The sequence below is a fragment of the Argopecten irradians genome, chromosome 1 (assembly GCF_041381155.1).
Source record: "Argopecten irradians isolate NY chromosome 1, Ai_NY, whole genome shotgun sequence".
NCBI lineage: Eukaryota > Metazoa > Mollusca > Bivalvia > Pectinida > Pectinidae > Argopecten > Argopecten irradians.
In genome coordinates this window covers 53,185,593-53,211,930 of record NC_091134.1, presented here as the reverse complement: position 1 = coordinate 53,211,930, position 26,338 = coordinate 53,185,593, and the positions used below count along the sequence as shown (strand labels likewise).

Genomic DNA, 26,338 nt, shown 5'->3' with positions numbered 1-26,338 from the left:
AGTGTTATGATTGTCATACTACAAATTGTAGCTAAACCTGTCTATAAAGACCACTCAAAGGACCAAGAAAGTATGGTCTTTATAACCAAGTGGTTTTTATATAGGGCAAAGAAGTAATTCTAACAGAGTGGACAAAAGATTGTCAAATTTTCAAGGCGCTCTGCCCCTTTGTCAAGACACAAGAAGAACAAATAAAATTACATGTTAAGGACGGTCACAGATGTACACAAAAACATAAACAATGAACACATTTAGAACATACAGATAAACTAAAGGGACAATATCTATGCGTATTGTCTGAATGATCCCTTCGGTCAGTCCTATAATTACATAGTTGGTAGTTTTTATATATAGAGGACAGATTGTGTTGAAATTAATCAAATGGAACTCTGAGAAAGTGGTCTTTATACAGAGGTGGTTGCTAAGGCAGTTTTCACTGTACATGTACATAAAGACTTTAGTCCTGATGATTTTATTTGGAATTTTGTCGTATTATGTTATACTGTAAACCAAATTTTTTTCACGGCTACTAAATTTTGCGATTTCCATTTCAAAACAAGTTGGCGAAGAGTAACATTCACGGATTAAAAATACGACTGGTAATTTCTATAAATATCATGATTTAGATGTTAATTTGCAAAGATAAACTTTCGCGAATTTACTTGGAAAGCGAAATTCAGGAAAAGTAAATTGCACATGAAAGAAAATTGATTTTCAGTATTTTTTTTTAGAAACACTATATCAAATTGTCTGTATTGTGAGTTTATAATCTATGTTGGTTTTTCTCTCTGGAACTCCAGCTTTGATCTCAAAAATCTGATACCTCTTTAAAGTTACAAGAATGTGAAACAAAATCCACCGAAACCAAAAGAAATACCACTTCACATTTTCATTTTATCTGAATAAAATACTTAATTTTATATTGGTTTCATGATCACATGTCAAATGAAATGGCAACTTGAACAGGAGTCTGTCTCTAGTATTAATTAAAGCAGTTCAAATATCAGAAATGCAGTGAAAAGTTAACATGAAGTCAATAGTGTATCCGTGAATCCTGATTGAAAACTAAACCATATATTTTAATAGCTTTCATAATTGCAAGCGATGTCAAAATTAAAACTGAAACTTTAGAAATCAATTTTGAACTTTTTCACCAATTATCAAAAAAAAAAATGTACAACTACTGTTTGATCTTGTTGGATTCCAGATTTTGAAGAGGTGCGCAGAGCAGACGGGCAGACTTTTAAAAGCAGCATGAAGGTGAATGAACTGTTGACTTATTACCAAGCCATCAGTCGCCAGGTTTCAATACACTAGGTCAATTGTCTTGGAGAGGAAAAACTTTGGATTCAATGCGTGAGGTCGTGACTTTTCTGATTTACTGTTACAGTAATGATAAACTACACAGAATAAATTGGTCAAATCTTAGATCTACTGCACCACAAGAATAAATCCACATGAACTCTCAGGATAATTTTCAGTGTCAGTGTTAAAGGCTATCGTATTTTCCGGAGTATAAGCCACGACTTTTTACACTGCCTAGAAATAGCCTTTGCTAAACACAGTAATATGATTTGACAAAACCTTGGTTAAAACCGTACAGTGCCTAGAAATAGCCTTGGCTAAACAAAGTAGTGTGCTTCTGCAAAAACCTAGGTATACATTCTGGCCCTCCATTTCAGGGTTGTGAGTTCAAAACCCACAGAAGGTAACTTCTTTTTCAGTGCGTACTCCAGTTTTCCTCAGTTCTCCAAAACCTTTCAGACAAATACACCACAATTTTACTAATTTGAGCCAATCCATGCTAAAACCATTTTGAAAAAATGTCATATGCATATAAATATTTCTATACATGAATGCTACAGATAAAACCAAAAACAATAAAAATAGATATACATCATGTATCTGTACATACAGTAATATACAGGTGGATATACCCAGGCTATGTCAAAATCAATTAAGGACCAACACTATAAATTCTCCGCTGTTTCACATGTCAAATATCCAGCGGTGCGTTTAATAGTGGATGGTGATATACCTTTTTCCATTTAACACAAAACACCTTAATCGCTTCATTTTCCTTTTTTTCCCGTTTTCTTGCTTACCTGCTTCTTTCTCACCTGAGTGCGATATAATTATTTGAGTTAAGGTCGATCATAAAACTAATCTTGGTCAGATTCAATTTCAAACACGCAGTCCTGGAAACACGGTCTGTGATTCAATTCTGTTACTAAGTCATTGAAGTTTAAAGCTTAGAGAAATTATTAATTCCTATAAATAGGTATTTTTTAAAAATCTTCTGGACAAATTGCAAGTGAGAATGATGGCGTGACCTGGGTAGAATTATTCCCTCCATCGGCCAGCTTACTTTCTAAAGGCCCTTCGTGACGGGTCTCAATATCATCCATACCACCCCACTTGCATTTTCTTTATTATAGCAGTTCATAAATTAAGGGGCCTTCATGGGGTTAAAACTATAATAAACAAACAAAAAAAAATAACAACTGAAAAACATCTAATTTTCACATTAATTATGATTCATAAATCAATGTAAAATTGATAGAGTTTTTACATGAGTAAGAAATATTGTGTTTTTTCCTTTTTTAAATTAAACTTTCTTAAAAACAATTTCTAAATTTAAAATTTCCTTTTAAAGCCCCTGATTAATGATGCAGTTGATGTTGATTTCTCAATATTAATATCCCTACATATCGCCAGAACAATAAAATCACCTTCCATCTCTGTAATTATCAAGGTCAATGAGTATAAAAACCAGTACAAACTCCTGTCCCCCCATCTGTCAGTGCTGCAGAGTAAGATATATAAAACGAAAATAAAAATTGGTTGACGATAACCCAATCATTAGACATTATCTATAGCTGGTTGGACGTTTTCAATCATTAGACATTATCTATAGCTGGTTGGACGTTTCCAATCATTAGACATTATCTATAGCTGGTTGGACGTTTTCAATCATTAGACATTATCTATAGCTGGTTTGACGTTTTCTATCATTAGACATTATCTATAGCTGGTTGGACGTTTTCAATCATTAGACATTATCTATAGCTTGTTGGACGTTTTCAATAATTAGACATTATCTATAACTGGTTGGACGTTTTCTATCATTGGACATTATCTATAGCTGTTTGGACGTTTTCAATCATTAGACATTATCTATAGCTGGTTGGACGTTTTCTATCATTGGACATTATCTATAGCTGGTTGGACGTTTTCAATCATTAGACATTATCTATAGCTGGTTGGACGTTTTCAATCATTAGACATTATCTATAGCTGGTTGGACGTTTTCAATCATTAGACATTATCTATAGCTGGTTGGACGTTTTTCAATCATTAGACATTATCTATAGCTGGTTGGACGTTTTCAATCATTAGACATTATCTATAGCTGGTTGGACGTTTTCAATCATTAGACATTATCTATAGCTGGTTGGACGTTTTCTATCATTAGACATTATCTATAGCTGGTTGGACGTTTTCAATCATTAGACATTATCTATAGCTGGTTGGACGTTTTCATCATTAGACATTATCTATAGCTGGTTGGACGTTTTCAATCATTAGACATTATCTATAGCTGGTTGGACGTTTTCTATCATTAGACATTATCTATAGCTGGTTGGACGTTTTCAATCATTAGACATTATCTATAGCTGGTTGGACGTTTTCTATCATTAGACATTATCTATAGCTGGTTGGACGTTTTCTATCATTAGACATTATCTATAGCTGGTTGGACGTTTTCTATCATTAGACATTATCTATAGCTGGTTGGACGTTTTCAATCATTAGACATTATCTATAGCTGGTTGGACGTTTTCTATCATTAGACATTATCTATAGCTGGTTGGACGTTTTCTATCATTAGACATTATCTATAGCTGGTTGGACGTTTTCAATCATTAGACATTATCTATAGCTGGTTGGACGTTTTCAATCATTAGACATTATCTATAGCTGGTTGGACGTTTTCAATCATTAGACATTATCTATAGCTGGTTGGACGTTTTCAATCATTAGACATTATCTATAGCTGGTTGGACGTTTTCTATCATTAGACATTATCTATAGCTGGTTGGACGTTTTCATCATTAGCATTACATAGTGGTTGGACGTTTTCAATCATTAGACATTATCTATAGCTGGTTGGACGTTTTCAATCATTAGACATTATCTATAGCTGGTTGGACGTTTTCTATCATTAGACATTATCTATAGCTGGTTGGACGTTTTCTATCATTAGACATTATCTATAGCTGGTTGGACGTTTTCAATCATTAGACATTATCTATAGCTGGTTGGACGTTTTCAATCATTAGACATTATCTATAGCTGGTTGGACGTTTTCTATCATTAGACATTATCTATAGCTGGTTGGACGTTTTCAATCATTAGACATTATCTATAGCTGGTTGGACGTTTTCAATCATTAGACATTATCTATAGCTGGTTGGACGTTTTCTATCATTAGACATTATCTATAGCTGGTTGGACGTTTTCAATCATTAGACATTATCTATAGCTGGTTGGACGTTTTCAATCATTAGACATTATCTATAGCTGGTTGGACGTTTTCTATCATTAGACATTATCTATAGCTGGTTGGACGTTTTCAATCATTAGACATTATCTATAGCTGGTTGGACGTTTTCAATCATTAGACATTATCTATAGCTGGTTGGACGTTTTCAATCATTAGACATTATCTATAGCTGGTTGGACGTTTTCTATCATTAGACATTATCTATAGCTGGTTGGACGTTTTCTATCATTAGACATTATCTATAGCTGGTTGGACGTTTTCAATCATTAGACATTATCTATAGCTGGTTGGACGTTTTCTATCATTAGACATTATCTATAGCTGGTTGGCTTGGTTGGACGTTTTCAATCATTAGACATTATCTATAGCTGGTTGGACGTTTTCAATCATTAGACATTATCTATAGCTGGTTGGACGTTTTCTATCATTAGACATTATCTATAGCTGGTTGGACGTTTTCTATCATTAGACATTATCTATAGCTGGTTGGACGTTTTCAATCATTAGACATTATCTATAGCTGGTTGGACGTTTTCAATCATTAGACATTATCTATAGCTGGTTGGACGTTTTCTATCATTAGACATTATCTATAGCTGGTTGGACGTTTTCCCAATCATTAGACATTATCTATAGCTGGTTGGACGTTTTCAATCATTAGACATTATCTATAGCTGGTTGGACGTTTTCTATCATTAGACATTATCTATAGCTGGTTGGACGTTTTCTATCATTAGACATTATCTATAGCTGGTTGGACGTTTTCAATATCATTAGACATTATCTATAGCTGGTTGGACGTTTTCAATCATTAGACATTATCTATAGCTGGTTGGACGTTTTCTATCATTAGACATTATCTATAGCTGGTTGGACGTTTTCTATCATTAGACATTATCTATAGCTGGTTGGACGTTTTCAATCATTAGACATTATCTATAGCTGGTTGGACGTTTTCTATCATTAGACATTATCTATAGCTGGTTGGACGTTTTCTATCATTAGACATTATCTATAGCTGGTTGGACGTTTTCTATCATTAGACATTATCTATAGCTGGTTGGACGTTTTCTATCATTAGACATTATCTATAGCTGGTTGGACGTTTTCTATCATTAGACATTATCTATAGCTGGTTGGACGTTTTCTATCATTAGACATTATCTATAGCTGGTTGGACGTTTTCTATCATTAGACATTATCTATAGCTGGTTGGACGTTTTCTATCATTAGACATTATCTATAGCTGGTTGTTTATCTGACTATCTAGCTTTTTTTTCATCATTAGACATTATCTATAGCTGGTTGGACGTTTTCTATCATTAGACATTATCTATAGCTGGTTGGACGTTTTCAATCATTAGACATTATCTATAGCTGGTTGGACGTTTTCATCATTAGACATTATCTATAGCTGGTTGGACGTTTTCATCATTAGACATTATCTATAGCTGGTTGGACGTTTTCTATCATTAGACATTATCTATAGCTGGTTGGACGTTTTCTATCATTAGACATTATCTATAGCTGGTTGGACGTTTTCTATCATTAGACATTATCTATAGCTGGTTGGACGTTTTCTATCATTAGACATTATCTATAGCTGGTTGGACGTTTTCTATCATTAGACATTATCTATAGCTGGTTGGACGTTTTCTATCATTAGACATTATCTATAGGGTTGGACGTTTTCTATCATTAGACATTATCTATAGCTGGTTGGACGTTTTCTATCATTAGACATTATCTATAGCTGGTTGGACGTTTTCTATCATTAGACATTATCTATAGCTGGTTGGACGTTTTCAATCATTAGACATTATCTATAGCTGGTTGGACGTTTTCAATCATTAGACATTATCTATAGCTGGTTGGACGTTTTCATCATTAGACATTATCTATAGCTGGTTGGACGTTTTCTATCATTAGACATTATCTATAGCTGGTTGGACGTTTTCAATCATTAGACATTATCTATAGCTGGTTGGACGTTTTCATCATTAGACATTATCTATAGCTGGTTGGACGTTTTCATCATTAGACATTATCTATAGCTGGTTGGACGTTTTCTATCATTAGACATTATCTATAGCTGGTTGGACGTTTTCTATCATTAGACATTATCTATAGCTGGTTGGACGTTTTCTATCATTAGACATTATCTATAGCTGGTTGGACGTTTTCTATCATTAGACATTATCTATAGCTGGTTGGACGTTTTCTATCATTAGACATTATCTATAGCTGGTTGGACGTTTTCTATCATTAGACATTATCTATAGCTGGTTGGACGTTTTCTATCATTAGACATTATCTATAGCTGGTTGGACGTTTTCAATCATTAGACATTATCTATAGCTGGTTGGACGTTTTCAATCATTAGAAATCATTAGACATTATCTATAGCTGGTTGGACGTTTTCAATCATTAGACATTATCTATAGCTGGTTGGACGTTTTCTATCATTAGACATTATCTATAGCTGGTTGGACGTTTTCTATCATTAGACATTATCTATAGCTGGTTGGACGTTTTTGAAGACTGTTTAACAATCTGGCGGAGGTCAACACAGTAGTCGTTATAGATGATAATGATGATGAGTAAACACCAGTGAATTTAATGACACTAAATGTTTTTATTATGGTCCGCTACATTACAACTTTTCTTGTGATCTCGATCTGTTTCCAGGTGGGTTTTTATCACTGTACGAGGGATGACATTTAGATGGTATTCCAATTCATTCTTATTGAAAAGTTAAAATGTGACTGAAATAATCATCAAACATGAAAGACATTACATTCAGATTCTTTTAAACATAAACAAAGATTATTTTATTCTAAGTCTTGTTTTTATCATCTTCATCATGATTTATCAATTTAATAAATGCATCATTAAAACACAGATTTTCTTATCAAAAATCAAACTGAGTCTGATTATAAATTTGGTATCACACTTGATTGATTAAACTTTGATTTTGCTTGTCCTAAGATAGATATATCTTCTCATTTGATTTATTTTAAAACATTTGCTGTAATTTGTTTTTGGACTTTGGAAAAATAAGAATTCTGTTTACTTCAATCACAATAGTAATTTAAATTAAGTGAATTCATTGAATGAGAAAAGCATTATACATAGCTATAGATATAAATGTACTGTAAAAATTTCATCTAAGGATTGCTTATCTGCTTTTGTTGATTTTTATTTAACTTTTATTGCGAAGCTAGCAAAAAGATTCAAATAATTAACAATGTTTCTTTGATTTATCGGCGACAATTTTACTGGATCTTGTGTCTCAAATTTATGTCTCAAGGAAACTTAATTCTAAATGACTCAGTTTGATTGCCAAATGTTTCTTCTAGTGATGTAAAACATATCTTGAAAATAAATTAAATGTATAGATTTTCTAAACCGATGACTACTAAGGTATCAAACAATCTGTGAGATAGGATTTATGTCAATTTGTATCTATGTTAAGCCTTACTGTGTAACACATTAAAGATAAACAAACATGGCTCATGTCTGAGTCGGATTACAAACGAGACCTAAACCATCATAGTTGCGTGTTAAAATGCTACGGATACTGAAGTTGGGTGTACTTTCTATTTCATGACTGCTACGAAATATTTAAAAAAAATGTACTCTTCCAAATACTAAATCCATTTTTATAATAGAGATAACATCAGAATCCAAGTTAAGTTCTTACCACAGACCGCCATTAAAGTCATATTTCTGTTAACAAGAATATACATAATTTGTCTGAAGAGTTCGTTGTGACGTAAAAATTTTTAACACTTAGATTGGAAAAAGATACATAAACAAAACGATAGCAAAAACTTGCAATAAAACACTCAAGCTAGTCTAGAAAGTTCAAAGGGGTTAAACTTTCATGGGTGAACAACAAAAACAGAGGCTTCTCTGATTGGAGATTATTTTGTCTGATCCAGCTAGGGGTAGTTCTCAGAAAGTTACAATTTCAAAACTACAATAGAAGACAAGGTGATTACCATCGGGATGCAATGGTCCACGCCAAAACATGTCATTTTAAGAAACACATATCACTTCTGTGCTTACACCTGTACCTCAGAAACAGCGTAAGAATTTTACGCTGAAGAAAACTGATCTGTAACGACAATATAAACAAAACCGTTAGGTGTTGTGGGAAAAAACGTCTGCAGTAGAGAAACGTAAGCCCTATTGATGAATATCAATAGACAGATCACTGACGATATTCACATTGAGGTCCGATCGGGGGGAGACCAAGCTCGAAACGCGTTATCAGCACAGGCGTAAAAAGGTTTCATGAAAAGAGCAATTTTCCAGCTCTTGCCTGCCCATTGTCGTTTCTGCTAAGGACCATGAGAAACGCGGTAACTCTGACACTCTGGGAATCAGTTCTGACTAGGAGGAATTTAAACTTATTGTATCAGACGATTCGAGCTGAACACTCACATTTCATGATGAGTCGCATCAGAATTTGATTTTCTCAGCAAAGAAGTAGATCAAATGTACTTTCTAGACAGATCAAATATCTCTTGAGAAAAAAATTGTGAAAATATGAAGATTCTTCAAAAATATATGCATGAATAGATTTCGTTTTGTATAAATTCTTTTAGTATGATTACTTTGAAAGAATTTGGTTAGAATTCATCTCAAATTTCTGAACTGTTAAAAATGTCATTTGTGGTTAGATTGGTATAATGTTAGTGACGTAATCAGTCGGTGTTCACAGATCTGATCACACGGATTGGCTGATCGGACACCATAACGTTCTAAACAAAAATAAAATTAATCACACAGCTGATTATAATCTACTTTAGACAATTAACACAATTCTATCTGTGTCTTTCAATCATACCTTGTCTTCAGATTCTTCTGCATGATATAAATTATCAGATTCCATATTTCAATAAAGATTGACTTTCAGTGGTAATATATCCATTTATCCTAAGGCTTTGAGCAGATGCAGAATATGTTTCCCCATTTTTTCTGACAATGTACTATTGTGAATTTATTTGTTCCACTAAAAATTTTGCTGATCACATCTAAATAATAATTTTCAAATCCTGATATAATGATTTCTGGAAAAAATAGTTAAACAAAACTTATTGATATTCTAAAATACTCTTTTCCCTCCCATCCACCATTTTAGGCAAATGAATATCCTCTTATTGTCATGTTCCATTTGTCAGGCAAATATGCGATATTAAAAGGCATGTGACATTAACAGTTGAAAGCATTTTCAGTCATTTTCATGCATCAGAACTGGCGATGTCACCACGATGATTCTTGAAAAGTTACATATTATGTATTTGTACCAAATGAGGTATATAAAATTTGCGCTAAATAAATTGATCAAACTTATCATTTATTGAACAATTTGGCCGAGGTCTACTCAAGGTCTATAAATAGCATAATGTTAATGGACTAACACGAAAACAGAAGAGTGAATATCAGACAAAATTTATAATAAGAATTATCAAACTGATTGTATATATAGTCTTGTGTGATTGTACCCTAGTTAGTGATCATTGGGTTCACATATATACTAGGTCACTTCAGGCTATCTGATGGGGCCAAACGGATAAAAGATGAAAGATGGACAGAACCGCTACGGACAAGTTTCCATAACGCATGAGAATTATGTTTCATCGACTATACTTGTGGTTATACAGACAAAAGATTCAAGTAATATCAAAAGAAATGCTTTTTTAAAATATCTTGACTAATCCCCTCTTGAAATTGATAATATATACCACATCAAAGCCTCCAAACTGATTGTTAATTCAAGAGCTAGCTGTCCAGGTATCGTGGGTCACATCGGTCTGATAAGTAACAACTCCACGATTCGTCCTCCTGTTGAAACTTATCCAGGTGATGGAGAATGATGTTATACAACAGTAGCTTCTTCAAATCGAGTCGAAAAAATTGAAGTGTATAGTTTAATTACTATAAACTTTTATAAAGCTTTATACAAATAAAGAGGCCCAAAGGACATGTGTAGCGTATTAGTATTCATTGCTGAGCTAATTCTTTGATTCCTGGCACAGATGACCTTGATTATAGATATGTAGGTAAAGGCAAATCTTATTCACAAATGATTTAAGCATTATTCAAAGAATCTATCATTTTGATATCTTGGTTTAAGGCCATTTGACCAATTATAAGAAACTCATTGTGTGTTTAAGATACAGTTGACCAAAGTAATCTTGGATACAGATCAAAGTCACTTCTACTCCAAAATGTACACAAATCAAAGCACTGCGGCCATAAGTATGGGCTAAGGCACCAGGTGACCAAATTTCTTTTGTTAGATCTGAGGAATTGCAATGGCCAAATCACGATGAAGTGGTTACCACTGCACCCTCCGTCTTTGCAAATTTTTTATTTTTCATACCAATTTGACCTTCAGACCTAGAAGACAATCCCAAACAAGCCTTTTCCCTAACAAAGGTGTCCATGAAGGTCTAGTTTGTTCATCCATAGAGATCACTAGTATATTTCTGGACCGCAATGACACAGCGGTCAATGCCAACATAGCGATGCCTAAATGTTGCCTTTGCATTGCTGATGACAAAATGTATTTACAATTTTTTTTAAAACTGTTTAGACAAATTTTGTATTATGTGTCATATTATTGTATACCCTTGAGAGAAAGTCTACGTGCGGAAAGCCAGGTTTGGCTGGACGTGACAAACCGTCTTCACACAGGAGTCGAATACACCAAACCCAGCAGATGTGTTGGTTAAAGAATAAATATTTATAATTTTACTTGCGAGTGTGAACATCAAATGATGATGTACCCAAATCTACAACACACCTGTTGTGATTTAATTACCATGACAACAAAGGGAAAACAATTTGTATGTAAGTGTCCTTAGATACACTGTCATCTAAGCCCAACCAATAGTATGTAAATGTACAAACAGCACTGGCACAATCTTTTACATTATATAACCTTTCAATGACACTGATTTATGAGCTGTATGCATTTATTAGGAGCATGATACTGGGATTCAGGACTTAATGAATTCATGGCATTAAAAAGTATCTTTTTGAAATGAATTCAATTATTTTTGACAAAGTGAAACTTGCCTTTCAAAAGACAGTAACATGTTCTGAAGCAGGTGACATTTGTTTGGGTGTGTGGAGGATGGTGTGGACACCAGAGAATATATACTTATCATATACCGACATCAATATCATTAATCTTACTCAAAAACGGAACCTGATCTCAAAGTTTTGTCAAAAAAATTTTTTTTAGCTCTCTGTAAAAAAGTAACAAATAAATTTATGGAGTGAATTACATTTGTAAGTGATAAAATTATTCTGGAATAATGAATTAGGAGATTTTCTTCATAAACATTCATGCAAATTTTTTTTTTAGCTTTCTTTTCAATTTTTTTTCTTCAAATATTTTCATCATACTATGTATATGCTATTTCATTACCATACACTTTCTCTATTCTCAAAGGAAAACCGTTAATTTGTGACAAAATCAAAATAGTCAAATTTACAATTTGGAGTAAAAATCACTAAACATTAAATGTTACTACTGATAATAATAAAACAAAGGTCACAATTGATGTAGGGCCCTGGCATACTGCCCAGGCCTCCATCCCTTTATATTGACAACTAGTCTATTGTTTATTATGATCATGTGACTGATGTCATGTGATGCCTGTGGACACTGTCTGATGGGGACATTCCCACATGCTGCTATCTCGTGGCTAGTCCTGGGACCTTTCCAAAAGTGTGCGTTTCCCATCTTACTTATCGTACAGAAAATAGCCCTATCTCTTCTTAGTGATTACAGAGTCAGAAAACTTCAAACATTCAAACAAGTACATTTGTGTAAGGTTTTGAAGTCAAGTGAAATACATAAGAAGTTCAATTTGTATATCAGTAAGATATATATCTGAGAACAATAGGCAACTTGAAAATAAAATAGGTATATAAGGCCTGTGTATGCTTGGTCATATGATACAATGTCAATAACTGGGTCTGTCCTCCTCCTTTGATTTTAAAGCAGAGGTATATATCATCCACAAAGAGGAGTTTATCTGCAGTGTTGTATAGAAGTCTAAAAGCTAATAAAACAGGCAGTGACATATTCTGTCTGAATTGCTGTAAACACCTATCATCTTGATGCTAGTCCCGAGATGAGGGATGGCTGATGTTGCAAGAATGCAACAAAAGAGGGAATAGGGCAATGTAATTCTGTATTTTTAAGTTGTTAGCTACCTAAAATAACAGTAAACACTCAAAAAACCCACTGCATACTAGATAAATTCACAGAAGATAATCATCACAACCCAGACCAATCTGTTTCTCAAGATCCGCCTGTCACCATTAGATCTGGTCCTGATCCCCATACACTTTATTTACACCAGACAACATACTCCAGCACACTAAGCCACTGATCTACTGTATTATCCAGGATAAACTCCTCAACTGCATCCCTGACAGCACAGACCAGTCCCTTTCTCAATGAACACCAGCAACCATTAGACTAACCATGTACCTGTATCTGAAGTTATCTGAAGTTACCTTAGTAGAAAGTGTACGGCAAAAGAGTGATGTATTATGATAACATATTTTCTAACCATACATTGTCATCTGTTCCAACTTCCATAACATAACTACCGTATATGTACATTTTTGAAACAGCTAGGACATCAAGTGCGTTGCCCAATTTTCACATACAACGTACTGTAATATTAAATATTTTCAATAGTGTTAAAAGACTTCCATATAGAATTTAATTTTCGACCAAATAAAACCAATAATTTCCTAATTTTTTGTCTCAACATTGTCCTTGGTAACAAAGAAGACTTGTCATGAAAAAATCACACCAACATTTCTCTAGGGGTCAGATATTGTCAAACTCTCCTGATCACATGGTCAGCGATATACAATTCTAATATAAAATGGGTCACATGAAACCATTCTATCTCGATATCATTAAATTCAAAACAATACACATAAACCAGGTATTTTATAATTAACTTTACTAATCAACTTTTTTTCTTGTGGACAGATTCAGGCCATAGAACGCATAATCAATGATATCATCATATCAATAGAAGTAACATAGCTAATTAAATCATTTAAAACAAAAACAAAACACAAAGAAGAGATTTATCAAGACATTAATGAACTGTCATTTAGGAAAAAATTAGCTAGGTCATTGTACATTGTTTATGCAAGGAGGGTAAAAAGCTAGTTAATCTGACGTGCCTGGGCGATCTAGGGGAGTCCGTCATACGTTACCAAAATCATAAGGAGAGTAATTAAATGGCATTGTGTGATCGGTAAAGTCCGCCCGAATTGATGAGAAACTTAGATAAAATACTGAATATCTCCCGGGTCAATTTCTGTCAGTAGTTCTCTATAGAAATCAATGTTATTTTATCCCATTAGATTGAATAGTTGTAAATTTTTGGCAATCTTCCATGGTCCATTTACGATTTTATTGTGAACAAGACAACTAGTGAGGCGTGTTTTTCGTTAGCCGTGTATTTTGAAACTGTTACCTTTGCAAGGTATCGGGAAGTCCTATCTCATTCCTGTATTTAAAACTACTCGATGGGAAAGAGTGTGTGTACAATAAGACAAAGAAATTCTACCTGTCTTAACGAGAAATCTACAGGTATATTATCTATACTTTATACAGTATTAATCAAATCTGACACAAATAACAAAGGCTTCTTATAAACATTTCTTATGCTATTGTTTTAAGTTTGTAACTTGTTGTGTTAAAGTGTTTTAGTTGGGTAAATTAAAGGCTCAGGTATGGAGTCCGACAAGAAAATTTGATGCTGCATATAGATTTTCCCCTCTAGATATATGTAACAATTCACATTTTATATTATTAAAGAAAAAGTCTTTAACATCAAGATCATGCATAAAATGTGCAATTTGAGAGAAGGGATGAAAAAATTACTTATCAACACAAAGAGAAATATATTCAAAACTAAAGAAAATTTCTTAATTTATCATACAGTTCTCTACAGGGATGCATTCTTCAATTTTACTTGAAAAAGTATAGCCAAATATGATTTATGAAGAACAAACTACTAGATCAATGGTGACATTTAACAACATGTTTATTATACAAAAATGTGCCATATATAGAGAACACATGCTCATAATTTTGTCTTTGGAACATGATTTCATCTTGTTATGACTGAATCATTAATTTAATGTATGCAACTATCATATATTCATGTGGTGAAAGCATGTTCTTGTGGAACTTGCAGTCTTTATTTGCCAGTCCTCTTCTGATAACATGGAAACTGAAATCCACAGAAATACACAGAAACATCCGGATCTGCATGGTCAGTTTTTCACTTTTTTTTTTCTTTTTAAAAATTTGAATGATGCCCCTGTTTTATCATATTTTTTTCATCTTAAATTCTGCAAAAAATTAGCGATATTCACTAGAATTCACACGCACACACACAAAAATTGAATAAAATTCACACACACACACACACACAAAAATTCACTAGAATTCACACGCACACACACAAAAATTGAATTCACACACACAAAAAAGCTGGAGACTATTTACCTATTTTTACATTGAATCCTGAAGTATTCTAACACTATATAACAACAGCTGATATTGGAGATAAAATGGCGGAGTTTGTCCCTTTAATGACTCGCCTTTGTTTTTACATTTCATCCATAAATAAAAAGAATGGACATTGTTTTTTATAACTTATCAAGAGATACATTCAATAGTGTGGGACAAGCTTTAGAATAATGGGTTTCAATTGAAAACGGATACGAATGAGAACGTTTTTCTCAACAGGATCACCAGAGTCACAGACAAAGCCATGGCAGTCGTGGAACATGCCAAAAATGTAACAGTTCTATAGAAAAGGTCTTCCTTTTCTACATGTCCCAGCATAACTGTCGGGCTATTGTTCTGATCGTGAAATCTCCGTTACTACACACAAATGAAGATGAAAGATTATCATGCTAGTGTGTTTACTGATGCAGAGTGTTACCTTCTATGGCCTAACGACAATTAACGAGACTTATTGTCATAAGAAATGTAAGGTATTTAATTCTTTGATAAAAAAGCCGATGAAAAAACGTCGCTTGACAAGAAAAAACCAATCAGCCTTTCAAATAAAATTTGATCGCGATTGTTTAAAACAGAACTAATCGATCTTCCAACATCGACGAAGGAGATCTAATATTTTGAAAACAAAGAGACAAAATTGGCAAGAATTCAAATGTCTTTAGACTTTATACTCTCCTATCTCAAACAAAGACAAAGACACAACTCCAAAAGTGCAACAGTATTTTTCTTATTGTCTTTACAAAAGTCACCTTCAACTTGCTAAGAGCATATCCTAGCAACAAACAACGCAGATAAAAAAAAAACAAACAAGGGGGGTGACTTGCATCTTAATTAAGGAACGACAAAGTTATTCCAATATCTTTACTCACTTATTCTTTTTTAATATAGAGAAAGTCAGAAACTCTTCAAACTAGATTTTCAAATTACAATAAAAGACTCTATATTGATTTTACACTTTCAAATATGTCAGCTATTTCTATGTGATGATGTACTTCATACATAATTTTTTTCTGTTTTTTTTTATACTTTCAAATAAACAAAATTTCTATTTCACTTGCATAGTTGATAATTTCAAAGGAAAATGATAATTATTTTTAAGAATATTTTTATTTTACAAATTTTGCTTTAAAAGTAAATATGGTAATTTGATATGAAATGTTTAATTAGGTAACAATCTGAAACAAAGATTATCACCTCCTACCTATAAATATTTAATATTGCTCAAATAATTTCAAATCCTTAAAATTATGGTGATATATGTATAAATAAAGTTTTAAAAACTTAGAGACACTATTTTCAGAGCTACAAGATAATTTGTTGATAAGATACAGCTATTTTTGTAGTAAATGTAATGTTTAACTGGATACATATTGGGCTTCTATCAGAGGAAGCAGCCGGTCAAACACTGGATCCTGATTGGTGATAACTCAGCACCTCACAGTCTACATAAACAAACAATCACACTAATCCCTTAGACATACACAAACAAATTAGTTTTAATTAGCCATTTTATGTGTATCAAATGGGCAAAAGTGATTACCCGATAATCTTATCAACTTTCTGATCAGCCAACCAACACTATCCCTGTGTCAGAGTGGTACATTGGTGCCTTATCCAGACATCTTTATTGGACATTGGCTACTTCTCACTGACATTTGTGTGGTCAGTCACAGACTGAACACACCAGGCAGGGAGGGCAGACTGGACATCCTATAGCCAAGAGTGGGATCAAACTGCCCCCCTCTCCCCAGATCTTGGGATGATAGAAGTCAGATTGTATTCTGCCACCTGCTGTGTGGACAAAACCAGTGAAGAATGGCTTTTTTAAGGTATAGTCAACATAATGTGTGAGAAATAAAAACAAGAGGCCCAGAGGGCCTGTATCGCTCACCTGGTTTGTAATGCCAAGTAATGTTCTGAATACAGGTTCATTGTTTCTTTTCTGAAGGAATTTTAATATTAACCTCTAAATCCCCTATTGGGCCCCACCCCTCCCGCCCCCAGGGGGTCAGAGCCAAAATTTATACAAGTTCTGTTCCCCTTCCCCCAAGGATGTTTATGGCCAAATTTGGTCACAATCCAAGCAGAACTCTATGACTAGTAGCGATTTAAAGGATTCACCTCTATTTCCCCTATTGGGCCCCGCCCCTCCTGCCCCCGGGGGGTCAGAGCCAAAATTTATACAAGTTCTGTTCCACTTCCCCAAAGGATGTTTGTGGCCAAATTTGGTTACATTCCATTCAGAACTCTATGACTAGTAGCGATTTAAAGGATTTACCTCTATTTCCCCTATTGGGCCCCGCCCCTCCTGCCCCTGGGGGATCAGAGCCAAAATTTATACAAGTTCTGTTCCCCTTCCCCCAAGGATGTTTGTGGCCAAATTTGGTTACATTCCATTCAGAACTCTATGACTAGTAGCGATTTAAAGGATTTACCTCTATTTCCCCTATTCGGCCCCGCCCCTCCTGCCCCCGGGGGACCAGAGTCAAAATTTACACAAGTTCTGTTCCCCTTCCCCCAAGGATGTTTGTGGCCGAATTTGGTTACAATTCATGTAGAACTCTATTACAAGTAGCGATATAAAGGATTTACCTCTATTTCCCCTATTGGGCGCCGCCCCTCCTGCCCCCGGGGGACCAGAGCCAAAATTTAAACAAGTTCTGTTCCCCTTCCCCAAAGGATGTTTGTGGCTAAATTTGGTTACATTCCATTCAGAGCTCTATGACGAGAAGCGATTTAAAGGATTTACCTTTATTACCCCTATTGGGCCCCGCCCCTCCTGCCCCCAAGGGGTCAGAGCCAAAATTTATACAAGTTCTGTTCTCCTTCCCCCAAGGATGTTTGTGGCCAAATGTAGTTACATTCCATTCAGAACTCTACGACAAGTAGCGATTTAAAGGATTTACCTCTATTTCCCCTATTGGGCCCCGCCCCTCCTGCCCCCGGGGGACCAGAGCCAAAATTTATACAAGTTCTGTTCCCCTTACCTCAAGGATGTTTGTGGCCAAATTTGGTTACATTCCATTCAGAACTCTATGACTAGTAGCGATTTAAAGGATTTACCTCTATTTCCCCTATTGGGCCCCGCCCCTCCTGCCCCCAGGGGACCAGAGTCAAAATTTATACAATTTCTGTTCCCCTTCCCCCAAGGATGTTTGTGGCCAAATTTGGTTACAATTCATGTAGAACTCTATGACTTGTAGCGATTTAAAGGATTTACCTCTATTTCCCCTATTGGGCCCCGCCCCTCCTGCCCCGGGGGGTCAGAGCCAAAATTTATACAAGTTCTGTTCCCCCTCCCCCAAGGATGTTTGTGGCCAAATTTGGTTACAATCCATGCAGAACTCTATGACTAGTAGCGATTTAAAGGAAATGTTGACGGACGGACGGACGGACGCCGCGCCCATGACATAAGCTCACCGGCCCTTTGGGCCAGGTGAGCTAAAAATGGATTATCTTGGGGGGGGGGGGGGGGGGGAAAACCACCATGCTTTGTTTTATCAATGATCTATTGTTGCACATTAGTAGATCAGTTAGTGTTATTGATCTATGTACATTGTAGACCTGTGTCATTAGTGGGTGGGACAGGTAGGACCACAGTGGCTCAGTGGTTAAGGTGTTTCCACATGTTACCATTGTTTCTAGCTCAAAAACGTATGTTGGGCAGTTGCCAGATACTGACCATAGGTCAATTGGTTTTTAAACAATTTTCCACGGTAAAAAATGTTCTTCATCACAGTAAAAGTTGTTCTTCATCATGGTAGAAAGTTGATCTTCATCATGGTAGAAAATTGATCTTCATCATAGTAAAATTTGTTCTTGATCATGGTAAAAGTTGTTCTTGTTCATAGTAAAAGTTGTTCTTGTTCATAGTAAAAGTTGTTCTTCATCATGGTAGAAAGTTGATCTTCATCATGGTAAAAGTTGTTCTTAATCATGGTAAAAGTTGTTCTTCATCTTCATCATAGTAAAATTTGTTCTTAATCATGGTAAAAAGTTGATCTCCATCATGGTAAAAGTTGTTCTTCATCATGTGTAAAATTTGTTCTTCATCATGGTAAAAGTTGTTCTTCATACTGGTAAAATTTGTTCTTCATCTTCATCAGTAAAAGTTGTTCGTCATCATGGTAAAAAGTTGATCTCCATCATGGTAAAAGTTGTTCTTCATCTTCATCATAGTAAAAGTTGTTCTTGATCATGATAAAATTTGTTCTTGATCATGGTAAAAGTTGTTCTTCATCTTCATCATAGTAAAATTTGTTCTTAATCATGGTAAAAAGTTGATCTCCATCATGGTAAAAGTTGTTCTTCATCATGGTAAAATTTGTTCTTCATCATGGTAAAATTTGTTCTTCATCATGGTAAAAGTTGTTCTTCATACTGGTAAAATTTGTTCTTCATCACAGTAAAAGTTGTTCGTCATCATGTTAAAAAGTTGATCTCCATCATGGTAAAAGTTGTTCTTCATCTTCATCATAGTAAAAGTTGTTCTTGATCATGATAAAATTTGTTCTTGATCATGGAAAAAGTTGTTCTTCATCATGGTAAAAGTTGTTCTTGTTCATAGTAAAAGTTGTTCTTCATCAGTAAAAGGTGTTTCTTCAACATATGGTAAAAGTTGTTCTTCATAATGGTAAAAGTTGGTCTTCATTCTGGTAAAATTTGTTCTTCATCAGTAAACGTTGTTCTTCATCATGGTAAAAGGTGTTCCGTGTAATCTTCATCAGGTAAATGCTGTCCTTCATCAGAGTACAATTTGATGTTCACCATGGGGCAAAAGTCGTTCTATTTCATTGACTCTAATGAATGATGTGAGAACTGTTGTTCATAAGGGTAAAAGGTGTTGTTATTTTTTTCAAATGTTTGTTTTTAACTTGTCTTCAAAAACGAAACCTTCTGTTGTGTAAAAGTTGAACATTATCTGCTTTTTATGTTGAAGAAAATCTGCTTTTTATGTTGAAGAACATCTTTGATTTCATTTTTTGACATTGTTCAGAAATCTACTGGTCATTTCATTGGGACGAAAGCCTTTTTCAGAAACCAGGACCTCATTGGGTGATAGAAAGGTATGATCTTGATTTCCAGGCCTAAACCCTAAAGAAACTGATTTTTCTTTGGGTAGTTTGGATAAAAAAATCTTAATGTTGTTCTTTGTGCTTTCAAGAAAAGCGTCTTTGCAGTAACCAACCAGTTGCTGGTAACAAGCTTCTGAAATAGGAGTGAAGATTAAGGACTGATAGAGTCAATGATTGCTTAGCTGATGTCCTGTTCTCAACTCATACCTATATATATATATATATATACTATTAAAGGTGTCAAAACTCATTGTAAAGGATGACTGCTCCTAATATATAAATCCAGCTCATAAATCACCAATAGAAATTAGGCAGCACTTTCATTGTAGGGTCTCAATTACACCTCCTAACAAGGTTTGTCTACTGCAAATACACAAATCAACATCGTAAATCACGCCAGCCATTGTACCGTCCTGGCTACTCTGTAACCAACTGTATATCAACTGTAATGCAAAGTGCCAAATGAAACTGACAGCTACTTATAAACAAGTTCTAAAACACCTCCAGGGGAGCCCGGGTCCTCTTACCCATGTAATTATAGGCTTTAAATGAACAGTTTTTTCATGTTTTATGTACTGGAAAAAGATTATTGTGTGGAGGTATTTGTGTGGCTGACCAACGGTCAGTGTGATGAATTGAAGCGGTGTCAGTGCTGATAAATTAATAAAAGCGATTGATGTTTTTAAACTATTTCTAACAGAAAAAGGCAAATCTCAAAGTTACTCACATTGAAATTTTGATGTTTCCGTTCTCTAGCATCAAAAGTTTGTACCACTTAGTCATTCTGCAGCTTGCAAGAGTGTAACTGTGGCATGAGTGCATGGAAACCGTTCTGCATGGCCAGACCGTGTATAAACTCCGGACCTCCAATGAGTTGTCGTTTTCATTGCTTTCCTCAGTCTTTGTCTAAAAGACTCAATACACCTCAATTGAAACAAGGTCTGCTCACATGCAGGCAGCAAACTTTAGAGGAGTAGAAAATGTTCAGCTAGACCATGCAGCTTAATTGGGCTCGAACCTGGGACCACTGAGTCTGATAGATGCTCTACCAATTGAGCTACCTGGTTTGGGCAATCAAGCCTATCCAGAACTGTTATGCCACAGGTTCAAACTTCAAAGTAGTTTTGTAAACATACTAATTGATGTACAAGCTATTGCTTATAATATTACTTGATTTAAATAAGAAATGATTAAGGTGGTATGGGGTTAGCTTTCGATTATCACCTGTGATGTTACCGTGACAGATGAGCTTACCTGTGTCGTTAGCGTACTTTACCTGGCCAAGAGACACAATGGTAAGGTATGATGGACCACCAAATACTGGGGCTCCAACAATAGTCCATCAAACCTTAAATACGGATAAAAACATATCTATATCAACATGTAAAAGCATGGACACATTCCATACATGGTTTGTCCTTTGTCCATTTGATGTTTGTGAGGTTTGAGTGGACACATTTGGAAAGTGATATTGGTATACTATACTTAGCTAGTTGAATTCTATCACAATTACACATTTCTCCTGTCCTCTGATTGGCACCAATGAACCCCGCACAAAATATCCATGTGACCTTGATGGTTTCCGAGTAAATAAATAGGTATATTTTTTATCCAATGGGTCAAAGTATTGCAATAGTATGGATGCTTGGGAAAGGGGGAGGGTGGAAATGGTTTTTTTTCTGTCTTTAACAGATACATTAGATTTCAGTTAATGGGACAAATTCTGCAGCTTGGAAAATAATTTTTTTCTGTCTATCTAAATTAGCACTATATATGAGCAGTCCCATGGATGCTAGTAAAGAGTCTATAATGTTAATAGCTGCTTTTCATTCAGTTTGGAAGTCCAGGGTTCAAGTCTCATTTTCATTAAATTTTCAGTCATCCAGCAATACAAGCAAATTAAAATGGGAGATTCCTTATTTCACCACCAAGTGGATGAACGGTTCTATAACTAACCATATGACATGGTTAATAGATAATCTCACTATCTCTAGTGATCAAACAGGTTCTGAAATAAGTAAAACCGACACTATTGAAATGAAAATGACACTTTTATTCAGAAAGATGATGGGATTAATAGCAACTGGCACAATATTATCTTAACTTCCTACAAAGAAGTTATTTAAGTGCCTCTTCACTCTTGTCGTTTTCTCTTCCTTAATGATGACTGTACAAGATGTGAAGGGAACAATATTATTCTAACTCCTACCTAAGTTTGTCTTTTATACAATCTTTCTTCATACAAAAAACTTGGAGAGAAATTCCTCTCGGTAAAGAAACCAATATTTATCTACATCTTTGTATCTGAAACTCATTGGATACACACAACAATTTTCAATCTCCATATTAATGAGCAATATCAGTTAGCAGCTTCCATTCGTAACTGTTATATGTGACGTCTGCCCAGACAAGTCTCCACACAGGTTGGAGCTCTTCGTAAAAGGAGGTAAATTCAATTCTTTATTCTTCAAATTGCCAGTCTGTTGTTGTATTGTGTGTTGCAATAAAGCAAAATACGAGTGAAACTTAAGATCATCGTGTCGCAGACCTTTTAGCATTTAATTTGAATATTTCCGCAGGCTTGCATTACGATGATGGCTATCCTCAATATGTCTATTTCACCATGACACTCACTAAGTGATTTTCCCTCTCATGCCAAGAAAAAAAAATACTTTAACGTAGAAAGTTCTAGCCTTTATTCCTCAAGACAAAAGAATCTGTCAAATAAAAAAAAAAGTATGATTTAGCATATTATATTTCCTAATTACATAAGATTAAAACTAGCAATATTCAGCTAAATTAATAATTGAAAGTTTATGAATGCATACCTTGCCTATTAAAAATGAATCTTGTAATATTGAACTTACCATACTTCATAATCAAAAGTCCATGCATATCTTGCCTATTAAAAATGAATTTTAGCAGGTTCTTAAGGCATTCTCCATTATGCAGTTTGAATTAAAATGGTCTAAATTTCACAATATGAAAAAAGATGAAAACAAAATTTATGTAACTTGAATTTACTTTAGAAATGGTTTTGCATAATCTTTCATAAAACTTGGATGGCATGATTTAATGTTGCGAATTATACATACTTTATCTGCGCCAGTGTATAAACACACAAAAGAAGCACTTTCTTTTACTTTTATCTTATATACAGGTACCCTACTATGATAACAAATAGATGATACCCAAATTGTATTTTTAGCTGCACAGATCTTGTTACACATACAGACTGTATCATTGACATAATACGAGATACTTCCTCTCTTTACTCTTTCTCTTGTTTAACAGAAATAGTAAAATACCTGTCTCAAAACTCCTGTGCAGTAATTCACGTGGTGTGACACATTGATGGTTTTAATTTTATATATCATGTTTTAAAATTCAAATCAAAACTGAAACTTGTCGCTACTTTGTAGTTAATGTAAATAGAAATTTGTGTATAATTTTTACGACAATCTTCATAGCAACACTGTGGTGACAATTAAATAAAAATATAAGCATTAAACCTTTCGAGCACATTTGAAATAAATGTATTTACAAACCCACTGAAATATAATATATTCATAAAGATTGTTATTTTATATGTGTTATATGGATTGTCTGCCACCGTTTTGCACAGGTAATAAATACTAATCCAAACAAATGACAAGATAAATCTCATTTTCACTACTTTTTTACAGTCTGACAGACAATTACAGGGAGCTGACAGAATCATGGGTTTTTTCTTTACAAACAAGTGTATAACATATCTGTATCAAAATTAACGGGCTAGCTTATCATACTGTGACATTTTTTTATAATGATGTCGGGGACTTAGGTCTGTGTCATTTGACACTCCATTGACTTTCATTTTGCCCCTTATTTGCTGTATTAAATTATTAGCTTTGAGTTTGTTTATTTCTTTATTTTAGAAGGATGATTACTCTAATTAAAATAAATGTATTTCTACCAGTATCAATCAAATCTGAACTGGCTAATTACTTACAAGAAGGTAATTGTCACCACGTGAAAGCAATACTAAAGTTTGCATTATTTCTGATTAACCAAAAGTTAATTCAATTTTATGCAAATCAAGAAAATTGGAGAAAGTTAGTTAAAAACTTCCTAACATCTATAAGAGGTTAAAAATTTAAAACTAGTTCAATGATATTCATAACACACTAAAAACATTCACACTAGGCCAAGGACATTTACACTAGCTATGACAAGGACATTTACAATAGGTCAAGGACATTTACACCAGGCCAAGGACATTTACACTAGCTATGTCAAGGACATTTACAATAGGTCAAGGACATTTACACAAGGCCAAGGACATTTACACTAGCTATGTCAAGGACATTTACAATAGGTCAAGAACATTCTATCTTGGTCAAGGACATTCCATTCACACCAGGCCAAGGACATTCCACTTAGGTCAAGAACATTCCATTCACACCAGGCCAAGGACATTCCAACTAGGTCAAGGACATTCACACCAGGCCAAATATATTTCAAATAGGCCAATGACATTCAAACTTGTCCAAGGACATTCACACCAGGCCATGGACATTCCATCTAGGTCAAGGACATTCCAATCACACTAGGTCAAGGACATTCCAACTAGGTCAAGGACATTCACACTATGTCAAGTACATTCACACCAGGCCAAGGATATTTCAAATAGGCGAAAGACATTCAAAGTTGTCCAAGGACATTCACAAAAGGCCAAGGACATTCTAACTATGCCAAGGACGTCACCAAATGGACAAGGACATTCACCACAGATAAATTACATAACAAAAGGTCAAGGACATTCGCAATAACTCCAAGGGCATTCACAAAAGTTAGAGTGATCATAACATCATGTCAAGCATGCATGTGTTAATGACATTTTTCATTTAACTTAATTAGTGACCCATGATTATTAAGGGATCAGAAATAATTAAGTTCCTGATTACCAACATACAAATCTACCATGATTCAGATGTTGGACTTTAATCTAGAAATCTAGAAATTGTTATTGAGGTATAAAACCTGCACAAGTATTAGAAGCTCAGATTTGACCATTGGTCATCAGTTAAGGGGTTATTCCCAGTTTTACTGGTCAGTTTTATGACAGAAACTTTCAGTTTTATGATGTTCACACCTGCAGCAAATAGAACCTGTATCAGATTTTGGTGAAATCGGAGACCATGAAATATTTCTAATTTCCACAAACCCTGTTGGATCATGGTTTCATGAGAATTTCATGACTTTCTATAAAAATCTTCCTGTGGTGTAAAGGTTTTATAAAGTAATTCTATTTCATTCACTCTTTACACAGATACACAAACATTTGTTCAGTAAAATTCTTAATTTTATTCAAGATTAAATACCAACAAAATTTTCCAATTAAAATATGAAGACCACCATGTTTGTGTGGTATACAATATTCTAGAGTTGTTTAATTGGCATCTGCCCCTTTTCTCCCCATCTGTCCAGATTACCTGGTGGTTTTTATCATAAAGTCATGATCTATAACAACTTTTACAACTATAAGGCTATCAGGATACATTATTCCAAACTATATAAACATATAACTACCTTACTAGGACATAAAGCTCCAATAAGAGATGGACAGGTTCTGGTACAGGAAAACTTTTATCAATAAAATTTGGAATGGTGACTCAAATGATGTTTTCGTCATCAAGGGAATAGATTCCATATAGACAAAATAAGGATATCTCCAGTCTAAAATGGTGAAAAGGTGTTGTGAGCGATATCATTTAAACAATTGTTGAAATCAAGCACACATTATTCATTATTTGTACTTATTTTTCTTATTTCAAAATTACATGGACAGGATGAAATCCTTTTGCTTGTATAATTTTATCCATCACACCTCTATGACTATCAAACCCCTCCCGTCAACACCTCAACCAATATTCCCCCTCAAAACCCTCCCGTCAACACCTCAACCAATATTGTATTATGTTTATTATTTCCCCCTCAAACCCCTCCTGTCAACACCTCAACCAATATTCCCCTTCAAACCCCTGCCATCAACACCTCAACCAATATACCCCACAAACCCCTCCCATCAACACCTCAACCAATATTCCGACCGAAACCCCT

The 26,338-nt window shown here is 34.6% G+C and overlaps 1 protein-coding gene across 1 annotated transcript in view; it reads right to left on the bottom strand.

Annotated features, from left to right (window-relative positions):
- Positions 1–26,338, bottom strand: part of LOC138333005 (PR domain zinc finger protein 1-like) — a 141,940-nt gene that overhangs the window by 69,210 nt on the left and 46,392 nt on the right. The gene's annotated exons all lie outside the window — the stretch shown is intronic.